This window comes from Balaenoptera borealis (genome assembly GCF_965194805.1).
Source record: "Balaenoptera borealis genome assembly, chromosome: 5".
NCBI classification, from domain to species: Eukaryota; Metazoa; Chordata; class Mammalia; order Artiodactyla; family Balaenopteridae; genus Balaenoptera; species Balaenoptera borealis.
The window spans coordinates 118,832,283-118,852,141 of NC_138862.1; the positions used below are offsets into that span (position 1 = coordinate 118,832,283).

General features: G+C 43.0%; 1 protein-coding gene across 10 annotated transcripts in view; it reads right to left on the reverse strand.

Moving 5' to 3' along the window:
- LOC309629921 (uncharacterized protein) overlaps positions 1-15,685 on the reverse strand; it is a 321,184-nt gene extending 305,499 nt beyond the window's left edge. For 4 of the 10 annotated variants that reach the window (XR_014245282.1, XR_014245283.1, XM_082394515.1 and 1 more), the window contains exon 1: positions 15,394-15,685. The gene's annotated coding sequence lies outside the window, so the exon portion shown is untranslated. The remainder of the gene's footprint in view (positions 1-15,393) is intronic. The other 6 variants (XR_014245284.1, XR_014245285.1, XM_082394516.1 and 3 more) reach the window with 4 other exon arrangements.
- Between the last annotated feature and the right edge of the window lie 4,174 nt (positions 15,686-19,859).

The window sequence follows — 19,859 nt, forward strand, 5'->3', positions numbered from 1 at the left end:
CACATATTGCTCTGTGAAAAATTTGCAGAATACATAAAATTACCATTTTATTCATCCTATATAGTCATTGTCTCCAATTCCTTTCTTCTTATTGTCTCCTTCAAACCCACTCCAAAGAGATCTTTATCTCCACCATCACAACCCCAACTGCTTACGTCAAATAGCCTCTGTGTTACTGAATCAAATGATCACTTATCTGACTTGGCCTATAATCAATATTTGGCACATCTGATCATTCCTTCCTTCTTTTTTTTTTTTTTTTTTATAAATTTATTTATTTATTTATTTATTTTTGGCTGTGTTGGGTCTTTGTTTCTGTGCGAGGGCTTTCTCTAGTTGCGGCAAACGGTGGCCACTCTTCATCGCGGTGCGCGGGCCTTTCAGTGTCGTGGCCTCTCTTGTTGCGGGGCACAGGCTCCAGACGCGCAGGCTCAGTAGTTGTGGCTCATGGGCCTAGTTGCTCCGCGGCATGTGGGATCTTCCCAGACCAGAGCTCGAACCCGTGTCCCCTGCATTGGCAGGCAGATTTTCAACCACTGCGCCACCAGGGAAGCCTCATTCCTTCCTTCTTGAAACACCTCCCTCACTTGGCTTCCTGGACACCACCTTTCCTGTATTTCCTCCTTTCTCACTGTTTCTCAGTCTCCTTTGCTAATTCTTGCCAATCTCTAAGACTTCTAAATATTGGGGTGTCAGGACTTCCCTAGTGGTGCAGTGGTTAAGAATCCGCCCGCCAATGCAGGGGACACAGGTTCAAGCCCTGGTCCGAGAAGATCCCATATGCCGTGAAGCAACTAAGCCTGTGCACCACAACTACTGAGGCTGCGCTCTAGAGCCCACGTGCCACAACTACTGAGCCCACGCGCCTAGAGCCTGCGCACCGCAACGAAGAGTAGCCCACGCTCGTCACAACTAGAGAAAGTCGACACACCGCAATGAAGACCCAACACAGCCAAAAATTTTTTTTAATTAAAAAATAAATAAATATTGGGGTGCCAAAGATGGGCTTTAAACCTCTTCTTTTCTACCGTCAAATTCATTTCTTGCTGGTCTCATTCAGTCTCAAGGCTTTAAATACTGTCACTATGCTGAGGACTCAAATCCGACTGCCTGCTCAACCACTCGACCCAAATGTCTAAAGGCATCTTTAATTTAACCTTCCCAAAATCGAGTTCCTGATTTTCCCACAAACACACACACATACTAAAAACCTTCCCTTTCCACAGTCTTCTGTATCTCAGTTACTGAAAACTGCATTGCAGTTATTGAAGTTCAGAAACTTGTCAACCCTGACCTCTTGCTTTCTCTCACCTGGACATCTAATCCAGAAGAAACCTCTGTTGGCTCCCCCTTCAGAATCAGTCCACAATCTTGACTACTCACCACCTTTTCTGCTACGTACTTCTTTGTCAAAGTCACTATGAGCTCTTGCCTGCCTCGTAGCCACAGCCTCCTAACATCCGGCCGCTGCCAGCCTCCTTCAGTCTGGTCTCAACACAGAAACCATAATGATCCACTTAAAATATGTCAGATCAACTTACTCCGCTCAAAACCTAACAGTGTCTTCCACTTCACAGAGAATAAAAGCCAAAGGCCTTAAACTTGTTAGCAAGAACCTGAATGATCAGTCACCCAACTCCTTCCCCAGCTCCCAGCATTTCTCAATCACTCTGACCGCTCCTACTCTCCCCTCATTCATTCTGCTTCAGACTCACAGAAATTTGTGTTCTTTGAACATGCAGGTCACTTGCTGTTCCTTCTGTTTAGAATGTCCTTTCTCTAGATGACCTCTTACAAGTCTTGGCTCAAGTGTCACCTTCAATTAGAACTGTTCTCTGACCACTCTGTTTGTTTCCTATTTATCCTCAGGATTTATTTTTTTTTGCACAGCACTTACGATCTTTTCAAATACCACATAACACATTTATTTATTTAGTTTTATCTCTGTCTGCATCCCCTAGAAGGTAAGCTCCATGAGGGCAAGGATCTTTATTCACTTTATTCAATGCCTAATCCCCAGCGTATTCAATTAATATTTGTTAAACAGAGAAATTAATTTATATAATATTATGTATTTTCTATGGAATGTGTGTATATGTGTATATCTTCAAATCTAGTTTAGCTCTAGGGAGACTAGTGAGTAGGGAAAGGGTGAATGGGCTCATGATTGGTGTGGATGGAAAGTCTATCAATAGAGTATTGATACTTTACCCTTGTAAGGATTGTTTCAAGTTTTTAAACGTGATATAGTCATTAATTACTTTTTATGTAAGGGGATATTATTTGTTAATAATTACCTAATATACCACAGGTACATACTATGTAGCCCCTATCTGATGCTTCCCCACTCCAGCTATAGCTGATTGGACCAGAGTCTAATTAGATTGGACCAATCTGATTCAAAGTGGAAAAAAATCAGATCAACTCTTCCAAAAATTTGGAATAGGGTCGTGGAGAGATTAAGTCAGTCAGACTACTGTGAGGGCTGGAACTATAGGCCATGTAGAATTTGAGACCATTATCAACCAACACCACATGTAAAGTGAATTTTTGGAGAAACGGAAAAAAGATACGTAAGGAAAGAAAGCTTATGAGAGGGGAGGAACAGGAGAATAGATGGAGCAGATGTGTAGAGACAGAGATGCATGTGGCCTCCTACTTTTCAGTGCCATCCACATGCAGAATGTAAGCTCTGTTTCCTTACGCTCTTTCCTATCAGTAAACACCCTTTAACGTGAACTACTTTAAACAGAATTGGATTCCTTGCAATGTTAGACTCTTAACTTAAATATCCAATACATTTTCCATGGTATAAAATAAGGCAATATCCCAACATTTGAAACAAATTATACAAAAAATGTTCTCAATGCTGAATCCACTGCTTTTAATAAAAAAGTATAAGAAGGCTAAAACCAAGGCTGACTCTTGCCTTTGCAGGATTGCTCATATCCACATTAATTTGCATACCCTCATTATTTAATTTTAAGTTTCATCACTATTAAAGCTATTCTTTAATATTTATTTAGCAAAAGCTCCTTAATTCTGCCATACATTCCCACCAATTAAAACAGATATTTTGAACCTAAATATCCCAAACCCTTGGAGAGGAGAGCTGTACGTAATTTACTACTACTAATAAAGTACATAAATTTACAAAATATTTCTCTTTTTTGTAAACTCAAACAGTTGTAGTTCCTTGCATTCCCATATGCATTCATCAGCGGAAGAGAAAGTGCTGGGGTTACAGGTAAATCTACAGGTGTCACACATTATCCTCAGCCTGTATTACTATGTACCAACCCATCACTTGAAATATCCAAAGGGAGGATGTGACACAAGTGTGAATTTCATATTGCCACCTTCCTAATATACAGCTCACTTACTCAGAAAGGCATTCTCTGGCCCCACCAAAAAGTTCCTATCACGTTATTCCTTCTCACTTAGTATTCATTTATTATCATCTGATACTTCTCTTGTTTGTTTTTGTTTTGTCTTTCTTCCCCACTAGAACATAGTTCTATGAGAGCTGGAACCCAAAATGCCTGTTTTATTCATCAACATTTCCCTAGTACTTTAGAGTATGTTGTACCTGGCACAAAATAGGCACTGAGCAAATACTTGCTTAGAGGATAAATGAATGCTTTAATGAACACATCAAGCTAGTTCCTGACCAGGGCCTTTATATGCTTTTTCCTCAGCCAGAATCCCCTACCCCTTATTCTTCTCATAGCTAATTCCTGCACATCATTTGGGTCTCAGCCCAAACGCTGACACCTCAGAAAGGCCACTGATTACACTAGCCTCTCCACCCCTCAAGGCTTTCTCTAACACATTATCCTATGTTGGTTTAACAGAGCACTTAAGACTATCTGAAGTTCCCTTTTATATGTGTTCTTTCCGTGTTTATTATCATCACCTGTCTTCCCACTAGAATGTAATTTCCACAAGGAAATTTGACTTGTTGATCACCTTGTCTCCAGAACCTAGAAGAGGGCCCGGCACTTAGGAGGCAGGCAATAAATATTTGTTGAGTGAATGAAAGGTTGAAAACTGCAGTTTTAAAATATATGTCCACACATGGTATCACTGTTCTTCAGTACTGGGATACAAACAACAAACTGCTATATGTGCAAGTAATTTTTTTAACAATTAAAATTTCACGTATAATATAGATCAAAAGATTGCCGAATTATATTCCAGATGGATTTAGAATCCTGGTTGGGTACAAGCGGTGTATGATCAGTAGCTGGTTCAACATTGACTAACCTCAGGAATAGTTTCCAAGAGAAAATCTTCCTCTCTTTCCTCATATGGATTGGAAACTGAAATTGCAAAGGAGACAATGCTACAAATGAAACCACAGCCAGTCAAACTTGGCAAATGTGTGCCACCGTCCAAAGTATTTGTGTAGGCAAACAGACAAAATTCCTAAAGGAAAAAAAATTTCCAATTCCAAAAAGCACCTCCCCATGCCTACATCCCCAAACAGAATTAAGTTCCACTACTCAACAGTCTCAGATCTAAAGGCGGGGGGTTTCCTCCTCAGAGCCAGAAAATCACAATTACAACCACCCCAAGTCATCAGTAACTGACTTGGCCCATAGGAGGCAGACCAAAACTGTCAAATGTGGAGACATTCACCCCGCCCCCCCCCAAGACAATTCTATTTTACAATCCCACAGTCCCCCCCCACAACCATTTCCTATGTATCTATGGACACCTGTGAGATCTCCCTTACACTCATCCCCTTTTGAAACTATTTTCTGATTAACTTCATTTAGTCAACCATTAGGACAGTCAGTCAGACAACAAATACTTATTGAACGTACATTATGTAGCTGACACAGTTTGCGTAGTAAAAACACATCAGTAAAGAAAACAGAGAAAAATGCTCGCCCGCATGGAGCTTACATTCTAAGCACCTCACATTCACTTAAAAACAGAAAAATATAGATATAATGAATAGTAGGCATTTGATAGAGATGACTACACAAAATCATAGATAACATAAACAGATACAACAGTCGGTACATAAACACATGGTTATCCAATATCTTCCAGGGAACTCAGATTTGCATCACTAAAGAGAATATTTGGGATACTGATCAGGTATGTTGCTTTCCGATTGTTTTCCTGTAATATTATGTGTGCCTGTTATCTTCATTATAGGTTTTCCTCGGGCAGAAAATATATCCTTCATTTCCTTTGTACTGTGTTCAGGGGGCAAGTTGTACAGTGCCCCCAAATAGACTATGAGTTCATTAACTGTTTGTTAAATAATACATTGCACTTATATAGTGATTTTAAACTTCCTGAAAAGTACTTTCATGTGAGTTATTATTACTAGCATCATGCACTTATTCATACTCTAATGCTAGATCAAGAAGAAGACAGTGAATTTCAGTAAGGGAACTGGTGGTAACACAAGTAGTATGTTTGAGACAGCTAGCCTTGCTTGCTAAGAACCAGTCCAGTGTTCTTCTTATTATTGTTGCTGTTGTTTTTCTGAATCTCTACTAAAGTCCAGACACTAGAAAGCACAGGAATCAGGCAATTTAAAATCATAGCAATGGAAACCAGAGAAAGAAAAGAAAACTTGGGTTCAGAGAAAAGCCCAAATCCAAGGGCAAAGTCTAAGGCTTTAGTTAGTGATTTTTAAACTGCATTTAATTAAAATACACATTCCTGGGAATTCCCTGGCAGTCCAGTGGTTAAGACTCCGTGCTTTCACTGCAGAGGGCGTGGTTTCAATCCCTGGTTGGGGAACTAAGATCCCACAAGCAATGCAGCACAGCCAAAAAAATAAAAAATAAAATAAAATGCACATTCCTGATGAACACCCTGACCCAGACATTCTGATTCATTAGATCTGGAGTAAAGTCCAGGAATATGAATTTTTACAAACATCCCCCAGATGATTCTGATGCAAACCCTCTGGGAAATGCTTACTTGATGGCAAAGGTTGGACCAAGGAAGGTCAGTCAGTTCACTGCATGGCTTCCAAAGCTTGGCATGTTCAGATATGGTTTGGTACCAGAAGTCTGTTGCAGCAGGCATAGCACAGTGATAAGAAAAGCCAAGCCACCATTTCTGAGTGCTATCAGGAGAACCACAGCTACTGGAGATGTATGGACCAGGATCTAGCCCCAGGAAGGAAAGGACTAGAATGCTTCTAATGTTCTAGTCTCAGCGTAAGGTCTAGGGCTGTTTTGTACCCTAGGGGAGATCTGAGTCCCAGGCAGGAAAATCTGGCATAGCCAGCTCATGTAGAGTCCCAATCTATGGGAAGATCAGGTTAGGAGGAAGGTAGGTTTGCCACTTTGAAGGGTTTACTGGTTCTCATCCCTAATATTGCACACCTGGCTAGACAATGAGGAAGGGCAACATAATCTAAAAACAGAGACCTGCTCTGAAAACCCAAGACTGAAAATCATGATTCAACTCCAAGTTCCACAATGAACTGAAGCTGAGGAGGCTGATATGTTTTCTACCTCCAGCAGGAATGGCCCAGAAATGAAGTCTGAAGGGCAGATATGCTATAAAGGAAGAAACAATGAGGCAGGGGTTAACCCTGAACTTCAAGAGTCCACATCTCCCACCAGGAAAGTGGATGGCGCAGCATTATGCTCTAGCAATAATCTCATTTTAAAATCTATAGCAATCATTATTTTCCCCACATACTGAGAAAGGTTCTATCATAATCAATGCACAAAACAACTACAAGCAGAAAGTAACAACTAGATCTTTCCATAGATCTCAAAACAATTAGATGGCAAACATTCAAGTAACTGCAAGTTTAAATTATTAAGCAACATTTTTGCTTGCAAGGTGTTAGGAATTGATATCTAACATATAGGGGTATCTGGAAAAATACTGGCATTTGTTTAAACCAGGTGGAGTATTTTTATACATGTGAAAACCCAAATTAAAAGAGGTTCATTGGCTTTTCCAAGTATACACATAGGTAGTCCAAGGTGAAGGAAATAAACCTCCACCTTTTTAATTTTAAATTCCAAACATTTTCATTCTAACTTTTGACTTCTCTGCTGATAGATGAATGGATAGATAGACACTTTAGTGGGATTTTCCTGGCTTTTTTGTCTTTTTTTTTTTTTTACTATTTTATTAAGAAAAAATTTAATTATTTACAGAAGTAGTGAGAATATTATCATGAACCCCCAAGTACCCATCACCCAGCAATAAAAATCTTGATTCTTCCTACACTCACTCACCACCCCCCACCCAAGATTATTTGAAGCGAATTCTAGACATCATACTATTTCATCCATAAATAGTTTGGCATAGATTTCTAAGGGATCAGTACTCTCTTTTTAAAAATTAACCACAGCATACAGCTTCATACAATTTAATGAGATAAGAAAACATTACACTTAAAACACAGTGCACAAATTCATATTTATTATTGTATCGATAATTGGGGGGTTGCCTTGGGTAGTTTGAAGCTGAAATCCAATGCACATAGGTGATAGTTTTTCAAGTACAATGGTTTTTCCATACCAGCACAAGTTCATATTATTTTTTTATAAAAGAAATTTATAGTCATCACATTTTCCCAAACTCAGAAACTTCTGAGTAAATTATTCTGATTCCACTTTGACTACTAGACTCTGGGAATTGTGAGATTTCCCACTTGAAGCTTCCATCTTCATTGATTATGATGATAATCAACTGAATTATTCTTTTTCTCTTGAGAACTACAGAGCTCCTTGATTCCAGTGGCTAATAAAGGCTCTGGTATTGGAAGCAAAACCGTTAAAAGGATCAAGAACAGCAACCTAAAAGCTCAAACCAGGCAGTGTTTCAGAAAAACACACTAGTTGCTTTGAAAAAGCCACTCGGCTTTGTAGCAAACATTAACTATATATTAGTTAAATAATAAATATTTACATATTAAATAATATGTCTAGAATGTGCTTTAAAATAATCCTGGGGGAGAATAGTGGATGGAAATATAGACAAAATTAAATTGGCTATGAGTTGATAAATATTGATGTTGGGTGATGGAGATTTATTACATTATTCTCTCTACTTTTGTATATGCTAGAAATTGTTCAGAATGAAGACTTTATTTTACAAACAGGATAGGAATCACATGAAAATGACAAAACCAAGTCCTCAAACACACTTTGCAACCCCTCCTGCCTGAATCTACTCATCCAAACAGCCAGCAAGTACTAATCAGACTGGTCTGGGCTGTGCCACTTTCCAACTGACCCAAAGAATGGCAACAAAGGAGAAAAAAGAGGAATCTGAAATAACATATGAACTGACCAGTTATTTCTACATCTTTGATTAGCTACAGGTTAGTCCTACTTAGAGCTTCTAAAACACTTGAATGCAACCCGTTTTGGAGAAAATTAATTATTCCTTGGTTTCATGGGGTGACTATGAAATAGTATAAGGAGGACATAAAATTTTCTTGGAACATACTGCCAGAGAATCAAGTCAGCCTCAGGGAAAGGAAAAACATGGCTCAACTGCTTAACATTTCAGAACAGATAGAAAATTTATGAAAAAAAGTAGTCAGTATGCTGAAATTTTTATAGTAAATATTTTTAAAACAATAAAAATGAACAAATGAACCATCATGAAAAGGAGAAAAAGGCCTTTTTGTTAGTGACAAGGGAATCTGTATTAGATCAAACAAATAATAGAAGAGAGAGAAATCCTGCACAATTCTGCAAGTGTGAATGTCCTGGTGACGAGTGTCCTCTTTTCAAATATTTGTCTGGAGTTGTCAGAACTTGGTCTCTGCTTGGTCTGACCCACTTCAACCATAAAAATGGACACCCTCGTAGCTGAAAAGCTCTGACCAGCCCTTAGACCCAGCATTCACAGAGCTTAAGCTCATCTATGGGAGCCCAGGCTAGCTGGCTACAGATGGGCACTCGGACAAAACTGCCCCCAAAAGACAAAAGCCTGGAGAGGATTCAGGCAGCAAGCTCACAAACCCACTGCCACCACCCCAAGAAAGGTCTTTTGAAAATGTCATATTGCCTTAGGTTTCAGAGCCAGGGAGAGGGGAAGAGAAAAGGGAGGAGGTAAGGGGAGGGAATGGAGGAAAGGAGAGTATGAAAGAGAAGGAAAAGTTTGTGATGTGAAATTTTGTTCTGATTTTGGAAATCAGCAAGTGATCAAAACGTCAAACACTGCCCAATCAAATTTTGTTTCTGCCTCTCATGACAAATACCATATCTTACCTTACATTTTGTTTAATTCTATGTGTCTCTCCTATTATATTCCTGGAGGGAAGAAAGCATTTGGAATTTTTTTTTTTGGAAATGCCATAGTCTCAATAACAATGACCATATTTTAAAGTTTGTTGCTTTAATTAATTAATCAATTAATTGGTCCAGTCAAATTCAGTCAGCTGATAGGTAAGTAACAAGCTACAGCTGCAAAACCTGTAGATTGAATAATATACTCAATATATTTAGCTCTTCACACTGATCCAGCCATAAGAGTGTGCAGGAGAATTGTGTTTTCCTCTTATTTTTGTTATTTTACATAGTTGGATTTGTAAATTCAGTGAATTAATACATATAGCAAACATATATTTGCATATGACCAGGACTGAAAGTTCACAATTCCCAAATGCATGCCCTTAAACAACTGAATTTAATAATGTTTCCATCTCCTAAGTACCCTCTGCCCCAGGTTTATGAAAATATTCTTTGTAATTCACACAAACAAAACATTAGGAATGTATGTTATTTCCTTTTCAAGATAAGAGAGAAAGATAGGTTTCCTGTATCCCCCCGCCCTGGCCCTGCCCCGTTTAATAGAATGCATATTTCTAAAACAGGACTCACAAAAAAAACCTTAATGATGATGTTTTACAATCGGAATTGCTAGTCGATTGCATTTATATCCAAATCAGTTAAGTAGATTTCCCTGATTAAATTTTTTTCACAAATAAAATTCTACCTTTAAAAGTTTTTAAAATGTTAATCCATAAGTAAGAGTAAGACAGACCACTGCTTTAAGAACTATATAAAAATTTAGTGAGCATCTTATCTAGGGCACTGATTTCACAAGTGAAAAAGCTAAGAGCCAAGGATATCAACTGACTTTACCAGGTCAGCAAGTGAAATTATGACTGAGGCAGCACCAAAAATCACATAAACCCCATAGGATACTGTCCAACTTGTACAAATTACTATGTGAAGATATACATACACACATAATGACCTTGAAATTTGGCACTTCAATTCAATTATTGCCTTAAATCTGTAAATATTTATTGATTCAGGAACTATAACAATATTAGCTGACTTTTTTAATCTAATGAATATCTTAAGGTTTTTCTCAGCCGGAGTATAATAAACATAATCCAGAAAACATCTTAGACCCATAAATTTCATCCTACTGTACCAAAAAAGAGCAGAGCTCTCTGGAAATATTTATAGTATATAAAAGTAGTAGCACGTAAAATAGAAACTGAAGTTGTTGAATGCTGATTAACTGTTGTCCTCAACTTCAAATATCTTTTATTACAGTTAACACACACTTTTAGAATTTTAAACAAAAGTCTAGGTATTACAAGCCATAAAAACATAATAATAATTAAAGAGAAAAAAGGTTGGACCCTGGACCTTTGTTTTTATTTACCCTAAGGTTCCTTTTTATTTTTCTTTTTGTGTGCGGGTATCTCTTTTCAAATACTTTTAACACACAATTCCTGGAAATTTTTATTGGTGCGTGTTTGTGGAATTTTGTACATTTATTAATGTGACCTTTTAATCTTTTTAAAATTCTCCATAAAGATTTCAATACTACAAATATATTTACACTTTGTTTAAGAATGAGCTCCATTTTTCCTCATATTTTACAAAATAGTTGCTGTACACTTCTGAGAAATCAGTATATACTTGCTAAACGTTTATCATATAATTACTGGTTAAAAATAAATTACTGATTTCAGAATAAAATGGTCACCATCACAGTTCTGAATCAAAAGCTGCCTACAGGGCTCTAAAAGTTTCAAAAGAAAAATTAAAGTTCAGTCCATTCTTTTTCTGTCTGTGAAACTCTAAACAAATTACCTGCCATTTAAAGTACTTTTCAGGATATTTCTAACCTCCTATAGATATAACTAGAGAGGCTTTGTGTTCTGACTCCATGGGTACTATCAAATACATTCTGTATTCATATGTATGAAGATAATTTTATATCTGTGAGAGCCTCTATTTACTGACTATATGCAGTGATATATATGAGTTTTATTTTTATATTCAGGATCTTCCAAATGGCTAATTCAACTAGCCAATTTCAAGGAAATTATTTATGGCAAATAAGATAATATTTAAGACATTTGAATTTGTGGATTATTATTTCCACTTACATAAAAATTGTCTTAATTTGGGTGGGTTTTTAGTTTAATTCTAATTTCACTTTCTTCTTTTTTTCAGAAAATCACTTCACCATCACCTGTGGAATTTATCATACTGCATGATTTTTTTTTTTTTTTTTTTCCCTTTGCAGGGAAGAGCCCAAGAGAGAATTCGCCTCACAATGACCCTGCTGTGCCCTGTGTTTACTCGGCAGTGATCCTCAGAGAAAGGGTTTTTGAAAATGTATTAGAGCTAGAACCAAGAACTGGTGTGATTTTGAAGAAGTTTTTGCCGCTTAAAATTCTATTTTGAGCTAAATACTATATGTCTAATTCCTTTTAAAACAAAAGAAAAAAGGAGAGCTGTTTTCGATGCTACAAATGAAAGGTTTCGTTGCTGATACCGAATCGCACTGCTCATTTATCTTGGCCCTATCGGTGTACGTGGGGGTTTCCCCCCTCTTTTTACTCAACAACAACAATAATAATATCAGATCTCTGGCTAAGGATCTAACCAAATGGAAAGGGTGCTATGAACATCCTAGATCCAGGTTTAGGACGCAATGCCCAACTCCATCTCATCCCCTTGGGTGCTGGAGATGATTGAACTCCTCGAGGTTGAATTTACAGGGAAGTTGTCGCTGCGAGTCTCGCAGGAACAAATATTGGCGCGTCCACCAAGAACCTCCCAAACCAGGTACAAAATGAGGAGCCCACACCTACGGAAGGGTGCACCCAGGGGGCGGACCTGGACGCTGGAGGGTGCGAAGTTACTAACTATGCTTTGAGAAACCGAATCACTGTTTCCCACTCCACTTTTTTTTTCTCTTCTTTTCCCGCTCCCCACACCAAAATATATATATACATATAAATCTCAAAATCAGTTCCCGCCTGAAAAGCTTGAGCTTTCTTCACAATATCTGGCGCCTGATAATTAATGACGCTCGCGCCGGGTGCCTCGTGGCCGGGGCTCGGGCCACCGGGAGCCCCTGACGTCAGCGACCGCGCTGCCTGCGTCAGGTCCAGAGCAGCCCCCGGGTGGCCGGGCCCCGGGCAGCGGGGGCAGCGGGGGCTGCGGGGAGGGAGCCCGGGGCAGGGCCGGAGGAAACCCCAGAAGGGGCGAAGGGGCTGCCCCCGTGCCCACCAAAAAGTCCTGCCGCAGGCAAAACCGCAGCGCCCGCTGCTTCCGGACACACGCGGGCACCCAGACTCGAGACCGCGTGTGGAGGCCCCAAGCCAGGGGGAGACTCCCGGGGCTGGACGTTCGTGGGCGGTCTAGACAGAGGGCCAAAGAAACTCGGGCAAGTCCTCAAGCGGCGGGCGCTTCCTCCCTTCCACTCTTTATGAAAGTCAACGGTAGATTGTTCCCACTGACTCCAAAAGTGGACCTTAAAATGAAATCGACCCGCCTTTTCTACCTCAAACTTGACACAACTTGAACGTCGGTGATCCGGGGAGTTTCTCCCCCAAACACCGCTCGCTGGTGCTCCAAACCTGGGGAAGAAGGATGCTGGGACCCGCCACTGGGGGGAAATGAACTCGATCTCGCAGTCGACCAGCCACAACTTTTCCTCTCTCCTTCCTCTCCCAACATTTCCCTCTTCCCCCAACTCGCCTCTTCACCCTAAGACCAGCTTTTGCAACCCTCCCAAGCCAGGGGCGTTCTCAAGATTCTGGAGAGGTGTGATTTCTCCAAAGGGGGTCAGGGCCTCTGTTCCGAAAAGTGTTCCACCGGCCCAGTTGCCCTTGTCCTAAAGATCGGGGACCCGAGTTTGGCGAGCCGTCAGTCTGTGAGTGGGACTAGGTCTACAGAACTCGGTCTGGAACGAATCCTGTAGCTCTCGTGGGCCCTGTCTGGATTTCTTCATCGTAGGTCTGGGAGAATCACTTCTCTCCCCTAGAATCCTTGCTTTTAAACTATCTTTTTTTTTTTTTTTCATTATAGATAGTGCCTTTCTCGTTTAATTTTTCGTCTTTTTATCCACATCCAGAGGACAGAGGGGAGTGGAGGCAGAGACTCCCCGAGCAAAGATTTGAGGCCGAAAACTGCTTCGCGTACGTTTTCGCCTGGAATAAATTCTGGTCCCAGCAACCGCCTCTGTGCAGCGCCAGCAAAACCCAGCAGCGGAAGCCAACACTCAGGTGCAGAAAACTGCCTCTGTCGCTGCGATCCTCCCCCAGGACAGTAGCTGAAGGAAATCGCCGTTGCAGGGCTGCGGGACACAGAGCAAAAACACGATTTCCCTTCGTCTTCCCTCTTCCACCCTAAGAGTGGCTGGGAACTCCGGCAGGAGCGATTCTCCTCCTCTACAATTCAGAGCACTTCGCGGGCTCTGCTATTAGGAGAAAAAGAAGGAAAACATTTTCTGGGGGGTGCTTTTTTTAAAATTTTAAGTTGGGGAGCTCTATTGCCAACTTAAATAAAATGATACCTTTCCCAAGCCAGTAAATACCGCGGGAGTCGCCGCATCCTCCAATTGGCCTCCCATTCCACTGCCACTGCACAGCCGAGTCCCCAACTCCAGCCTGCTGGGGAGCTGAAGGTTCCGCCGCCGCGCCCCAGGCCGGGGTCCCTGTGGCCAGCCTGCCTTCCCTTTCTGGGCTCTGAAGTCTGGACACGAGTCGCACCAAATTAAATCGAGACGCGTCAACTTTTAAACGGCTTTAAAATCTGTGACTCTCCCCTCCGTAGGTGCCCCACAACCTGGCGGATATAAATTGTCAAATTCTAGCATCTCCAGAGAGTAAAAGAGAAAAAAATTATATACATGAATATATTATGTATACATGTATAATATATATTGTGTGTATGTGTGTATATATATATATATCCATAACTGTGACACTGTCTTCACAACTTTGCCTCGCGTTAGGATTTAATACAACAGAATTCACTAGAACGAGATGATAAGCCTTATTTATAAGCATTACTTAAAAGTGGCGACTTGGAGGATTTCAGGAATTATTCAAAGAAGATTTAGGGGTTTTATTTTGTTTGTTTTTTAAGGAGCTAGGAATGTGCCTTTTACCCAGTGTCCTTCGCTGCCCTTTTCAGGCAGCAATCGGCTCTCCTGACACTTGGTTAAGCCTCAGGACTTAAAAAGATCATTTCCTCGTACACTAATTTGAGCGAAATCTGGATTCAGAGTGTGGGTTTACACGCCCAGCTCGAATGTCTAATGTATCAAACCCTCGTTAACGAACGGCCTGCTCCGTGGCCGTGTCAGCCAAAGGTCAGCCCCGTGCAACAGGGCAGCGCGGTTCAAAAGCACTCTTCCAGCGCCCTGCCTCTCCCTCCCCCCAAAAAAATCCATCTTGCACATTTCAGTAATAGAGCACGCGGACTCCCAACGAGAAATGCCAAGCTTGTTTTTCTTTCTTCCTTTCTTCCCTCACATTAGTGATTTGTAAACGACGTGTCCTAAGGCAACTACTGAAAAATTAAGTTTATTTTTTTCCAGTGGGAAAGGAGGGGAGTTAGTGGACAAGGTAATTGTCGAAATGCCCTCAAGAGGCACGTATATTTGAGAAGTTGGGACTCTTAGAAATCTTCACTTAAAATAGTAATAATAATACTAACTTCACAGCATTCAAATGGAAACCATAAGTAAACTTTGTTGGGGACCTTAGGGATTAGAAACTGCTTAGGGGAAGGGGCACTTCTCCTCCCCCGCTCCCCTCCCCCAACACACACACACACACACACACACACACACACACACTCACACACACACTAGAGACCAGCAGAAAGCTTATTCTTAAAAGATAGCTTTAGTGGCTGTTCACAGGGACAAAGAGGATCCAGGAGAGCGAGGCTGGACCCTCTTCGGTCCCTCCTCACTGGGGAGCCCCGCGACATCTCTGACTACCTTGGGGTGCTCGGCGTTCCTACACACCAGCCGCAGAGGCCGGGCTGGCGCGGCTTCTCCACATCAGCCCAACTTCTCGGCGCGCGCCTCGGGCCCCTCGCGCACACGCAGCCGCGGGCCGAGTCCGCCGGGAAGGTGGCGGGACGGGGTGGGGGAAAGAACGCGACTTACCGGGTCTGGGGTCTAGATTTCGGGCAAGGTTGGCAGCAGAGTGAGGCCGGGCAGACAGTCAGTCCTACCGGAGACGGGCAGTTTGGGCAGGGACTGAGGCGCGGCTGGGGCGGGGGGAAGGGGGAGGGAAGGAAAACGCCTGTCCGGTTTGGGGTCCCTCGTTCCTTGGCCCTGGCCCGCGTCCCCCAACCACCCCGCCCCGCGCTATCGCCCCCGCAGACCAAACTCGGCCTGGCCCGGGGAGGCCCCAGAGCCCGCCTCGCCGCCTGAAGTCAGAGCCTCCGGGCCTCGGGGACTCTGGCGCCGACCCCGGGGGCGCTGGGGGCGCCAGGGGCGGGGAAGGGGCGTCCCCGCTCTCTGGCCCGGAGAGGGCAACCGCGTCGCCGCCACGGACGCGGCGGCCAAGCCCGGGAGCCCCAAGTTCGCCGCGCCGGGCTGCCGGCTTGCAGACCCCGGCCTGCTCCCGCCCCCGCCCCTCCTTTCCCTCTAGCCCTCCGCCAAATGCAAAGGGTTCTTTGGGCCTTGGCCTTTTGGGCAAGAACGCAGGAACCCACGCTGGGTTAGAGCGGCTCAGAGCGAGCCCGACCCAGGTCTTCATAATTAGCGTGGAGTTCGTAGAGTCTAGATCGCCCCCTTCTCCCAACATATTAAAACATAAAAGGACCCAACTCGGGAATGGGTTTCCTGTGGGGTGGCCCTTGTGGCGGGGATTCGGTGCATGGAAGGACTCTTCGCCCCTAACTAGACGCCAGGTGCTCTGTCCTCCGGGGACCTCGGACAAGAGAACTCTGGTGAGCCAGCCCCCTTTCCACCGAGTCCCTGGGACCAGTCCCAGGCTGATTGGCTTCTGCCAGGCCTCCCTGGGCCAGGTCCCCAGCAGCTCTTCTCGGGCCACCCCTATGTTATTGAGCTCCGAGACTCGGATGCTGGGTGGGAGGACAGGACTTTTCCTAGCAGGAACGTTTCCAAAACCCCTCTGCCACACCTCCAGGTTCAAAGCTGAAGACGTGGCGAATGGTGGCTGTCAGGTGAAATGATGCTATGGCCCCCGGATCTCAGAACCGGCAGGAACGAAGCTGGCCCTGGATTAGCTGCAGCGCGAACCGGGCAGTGACAAAAGCCCTCTCCTGTTAGCAGTGAGGGAAGTGAGAGGCGTGGGCCCCATGGAATGGGTCTGTCCCTCCAGCTGAAAGTAAAATCCAAAGGAGGATTGGAACCTGTCTGGCAGCCATTTTCTGATGTCATGGGATCTACGATTTTGACCAAGACACCCAAAAGCATAGCTCTATAGACAGTGGTGTGAGGATAGAGTGCCCCAGGGACTCTCCACTACCCCTCCCCTTTGTTTACAGGTGTTGGTCACTCCACCAGACATATTAGGCACTTGCTCTGGAAATGTCAGTACATTGACCACAAAATATTATGCAATGTGCAGAGCCCCAGGAATGTCACCAGGAGGGGAAAGCAATAGCTCAGCGCCTGAACTCTGGGTTTCCCTCACCACACCCTACACTTTCCAGGTCTCGTGGCCAGGGCAGTTCCTCCACCAGTTGTCACGTTTGCACCATGTAAGCACGTTTGAGCTCAACAGGACTATACCAGCTCTTAAGCATGCGCGAGCTGACGAGTATTATCTGGGAAGGGTCGAGAGAAAACCCTAGAGCAATCGTTCAAGCAAGCGGCTGATAGCCCCCCGCATGAGTGGGTAGGGGCTGGGGGACAGCCAGAGACAGGAATAGGAACCCGGAGAGAGAAAGGAAAAGGGGGAGAGAGAGACAGACAAAGACAGGGGACACTCAAGCCTGGATCAGAGCAAAGAAAGAGGGTGGGCGATAGGAAAACCCTTAGTGCCCTGCCCTCCCACCGCAGGCGTGGGGTCTGTAACTGGAGGGGGGCCAGGTGACTGGAGGGGACGTCTTCTCCAAGGAGCTAGAAGAACTGCCAGCTCCCTGGAAGGGGACAGGAGGAGGACAGCTCCTAAGTGGGCAGGGCTCGTAGTCCACTGGGGCGGCCCTTAAAGAGGGGGAGATTGCCGGCCCACTCGATGGCTGGAGCCTACACTGTCTGCCTGGCTTTGTGAACTCACTTAAACCAGTGCGGTTTCAAAACAAACACGTGCAGCTTCCTCGCCGCGCTGTTTTGGCAGCCGGGCCGGCAGCTTTCGCGGGCCAGAGCCGCAGAGCTGTTCCCCGCGGCCCGTGTGGGCGAGGGGGGGGGGGGCGCCTCATGCATATTCATTAGCACGTGGAACCGCGGGCCCAGGGCCGCGCTTGCGCACTGCTCTCCCAGCCACAGTCCCAGCCCGCGGCAGCGACTTCGAAAGCGCCCCGCAGGGCTGCAGGGTGGCGCAAGGGGCCCCTCGAACGCTGACCGCCAGGCCTTCTGTGGAGGGGCTGTGGGGCAGTCTTGCTGTTCCAGCCCACCGCCACAAACTCACCTCCAAAGCCTGTGTTTATATATTTTCAAGAAATTCTCCAGGACAAAAATCTCCCTTGACGCAGACTCACCCACCCCTATCCTTTTTCGTGGTTTTACCTTCCTCCACAGTTTTCAGCTTTCTTTGCCAGAGGCTAGGATTTTCCCGGATAGACAGAAAAAAAAATTAAAAAGGAGTTAGGATGTAAGCTTCTCTCACCTTCTTTATGTCCTTATGTTTTCTGTAGCTTAACGGGGATTATTACACAAAAGACAGAAGCAAAATAATCATAATTTTTTTTTTTTAGTTTGCTAAGGTCGCTGGCCTTCGAACGTCTGTTGTTGTTTTTCTTTTTATAGATATAATTCCCATCTGTTTATATCCACGCTTAATAGTTGATTCTTGTGTATGCTGTAGGTGAAAATATCACTGTGTAAGTTTCACAACCCGTGAATTCTTCTGCATATACTTACAAATATGACCCACAATATCAGAGGCAGTCAAAATTTTGTGGAAAAGAGACAGACAATTGAAGTCTCTAGTACCATTGACAAGCAATGTCATTTCCATACTAGATAGCTAAATTCAGTTTCTTATTCTTGAAAAACCCACCTCCAGTATAGCATCAATTGGAAACTTCATACTGTTTTTGCTCCTTGCTCTAAAGTGGAAATAAACGTTAGGAACTAATGCCAGAATTCAACTTGCATGGTAAAAATAGGCCCTGATTTGGGCTGATCGTGTTTCCTCTTGCTTGGTGAGACACTCCGGAATGAACCTGACTTGCATAGATTAATGGGGAACACTGCTCATATTTTGTGTATATTATGCCGTTATACTTGCAATAAACTTTGAGGAAAAGGCTCAAATGTGGCATGCTATAGAAAGTTATTACCATTTTTTTCTTATTTCTTGCCCCAAACTAGTGATTATCATTTGAAAAAAAAAAAAAGAGATTGCTGTATAGTTACTCTTATAAAATCTTACATTCTATATCTAACCAGTTTAAATGGGTACATATTACTGATAGTGAATAGGGTGGTAAAAAGCTGGAAAAAAAAAAAAAAACTCAGCACCCTGAGTAATATGAACCTATAGTAACATGAACCAGGTTTGCCTGGCATAGATGAGATAGATCTTTCCACTGCCACTCTGTTTTCAAGAATTCTAAAACCAGAGAGTGATATGAACTGTGGCAAATTTTATGAAAACAACACTTTGTTTTCCTAATATGAACACATAGTTCTAAGAACTACACTTGATGCTAGGAGCAAGCGAGAACTCTGTACCTAGAGAGGACAAGATTAATTTGTAATTAGTATTTTGAGTTGGAAAAAAAAAAGAAATGTGAGCTGGGAATCTGCTGACTTCATATCTAGTTCACAAATAATCAAAGGCACAAGCTCAGTGCCTTCATTTTGAGTTTGCCAGACCACATATAGTTACTCCCAGCCCATCATAAATTGGTTCTGCTCTGTAAGGACCAGAGCCTTCCCCAAGCTGCTTCCTGGAAAGCAGTATGCTCAGGTACCAACTCCACCAATACTGATTCACAAGGAGACCAGGACACTGATTACAACTTGACCTCTAAAAGGGAACATCAGGAAGGTTTTCAGGGCTGGGCAAGGTATTTGGGGAATGTAGTTCTGTTGCCAGCCCTTTAAAAGTTCTGAGAAAACTTCACCATCAACAAATAAAAACATCTAAATGCCAGGCCCATGAGCAAAGAAGGTTAGTGCTATTTACACTGTCAGCTAAAGAAAAAAAAAAAAGAAAGAAAAAGAAAAAAAAAATGATAAGCATATGGGGCAATTGAAAGGTTACATCTTTCTTTTGGAGGTGGTTTGCTTCTTAAAGGTTAACTTGAATGCTTGACTTTAAAAAATCAAAATCATCAGCTGCAAATGCTTAAAGCAGTTGGGGGTAGCTTTTGAAGAAGAAAACAAAGGATCTGAAATGTTTGAAAATTACTTAGCCCCCATATAAATGGTGCTTGTATATTTACATGCTTACTCTATAAATGTACACACACACACATACCACAACTCAT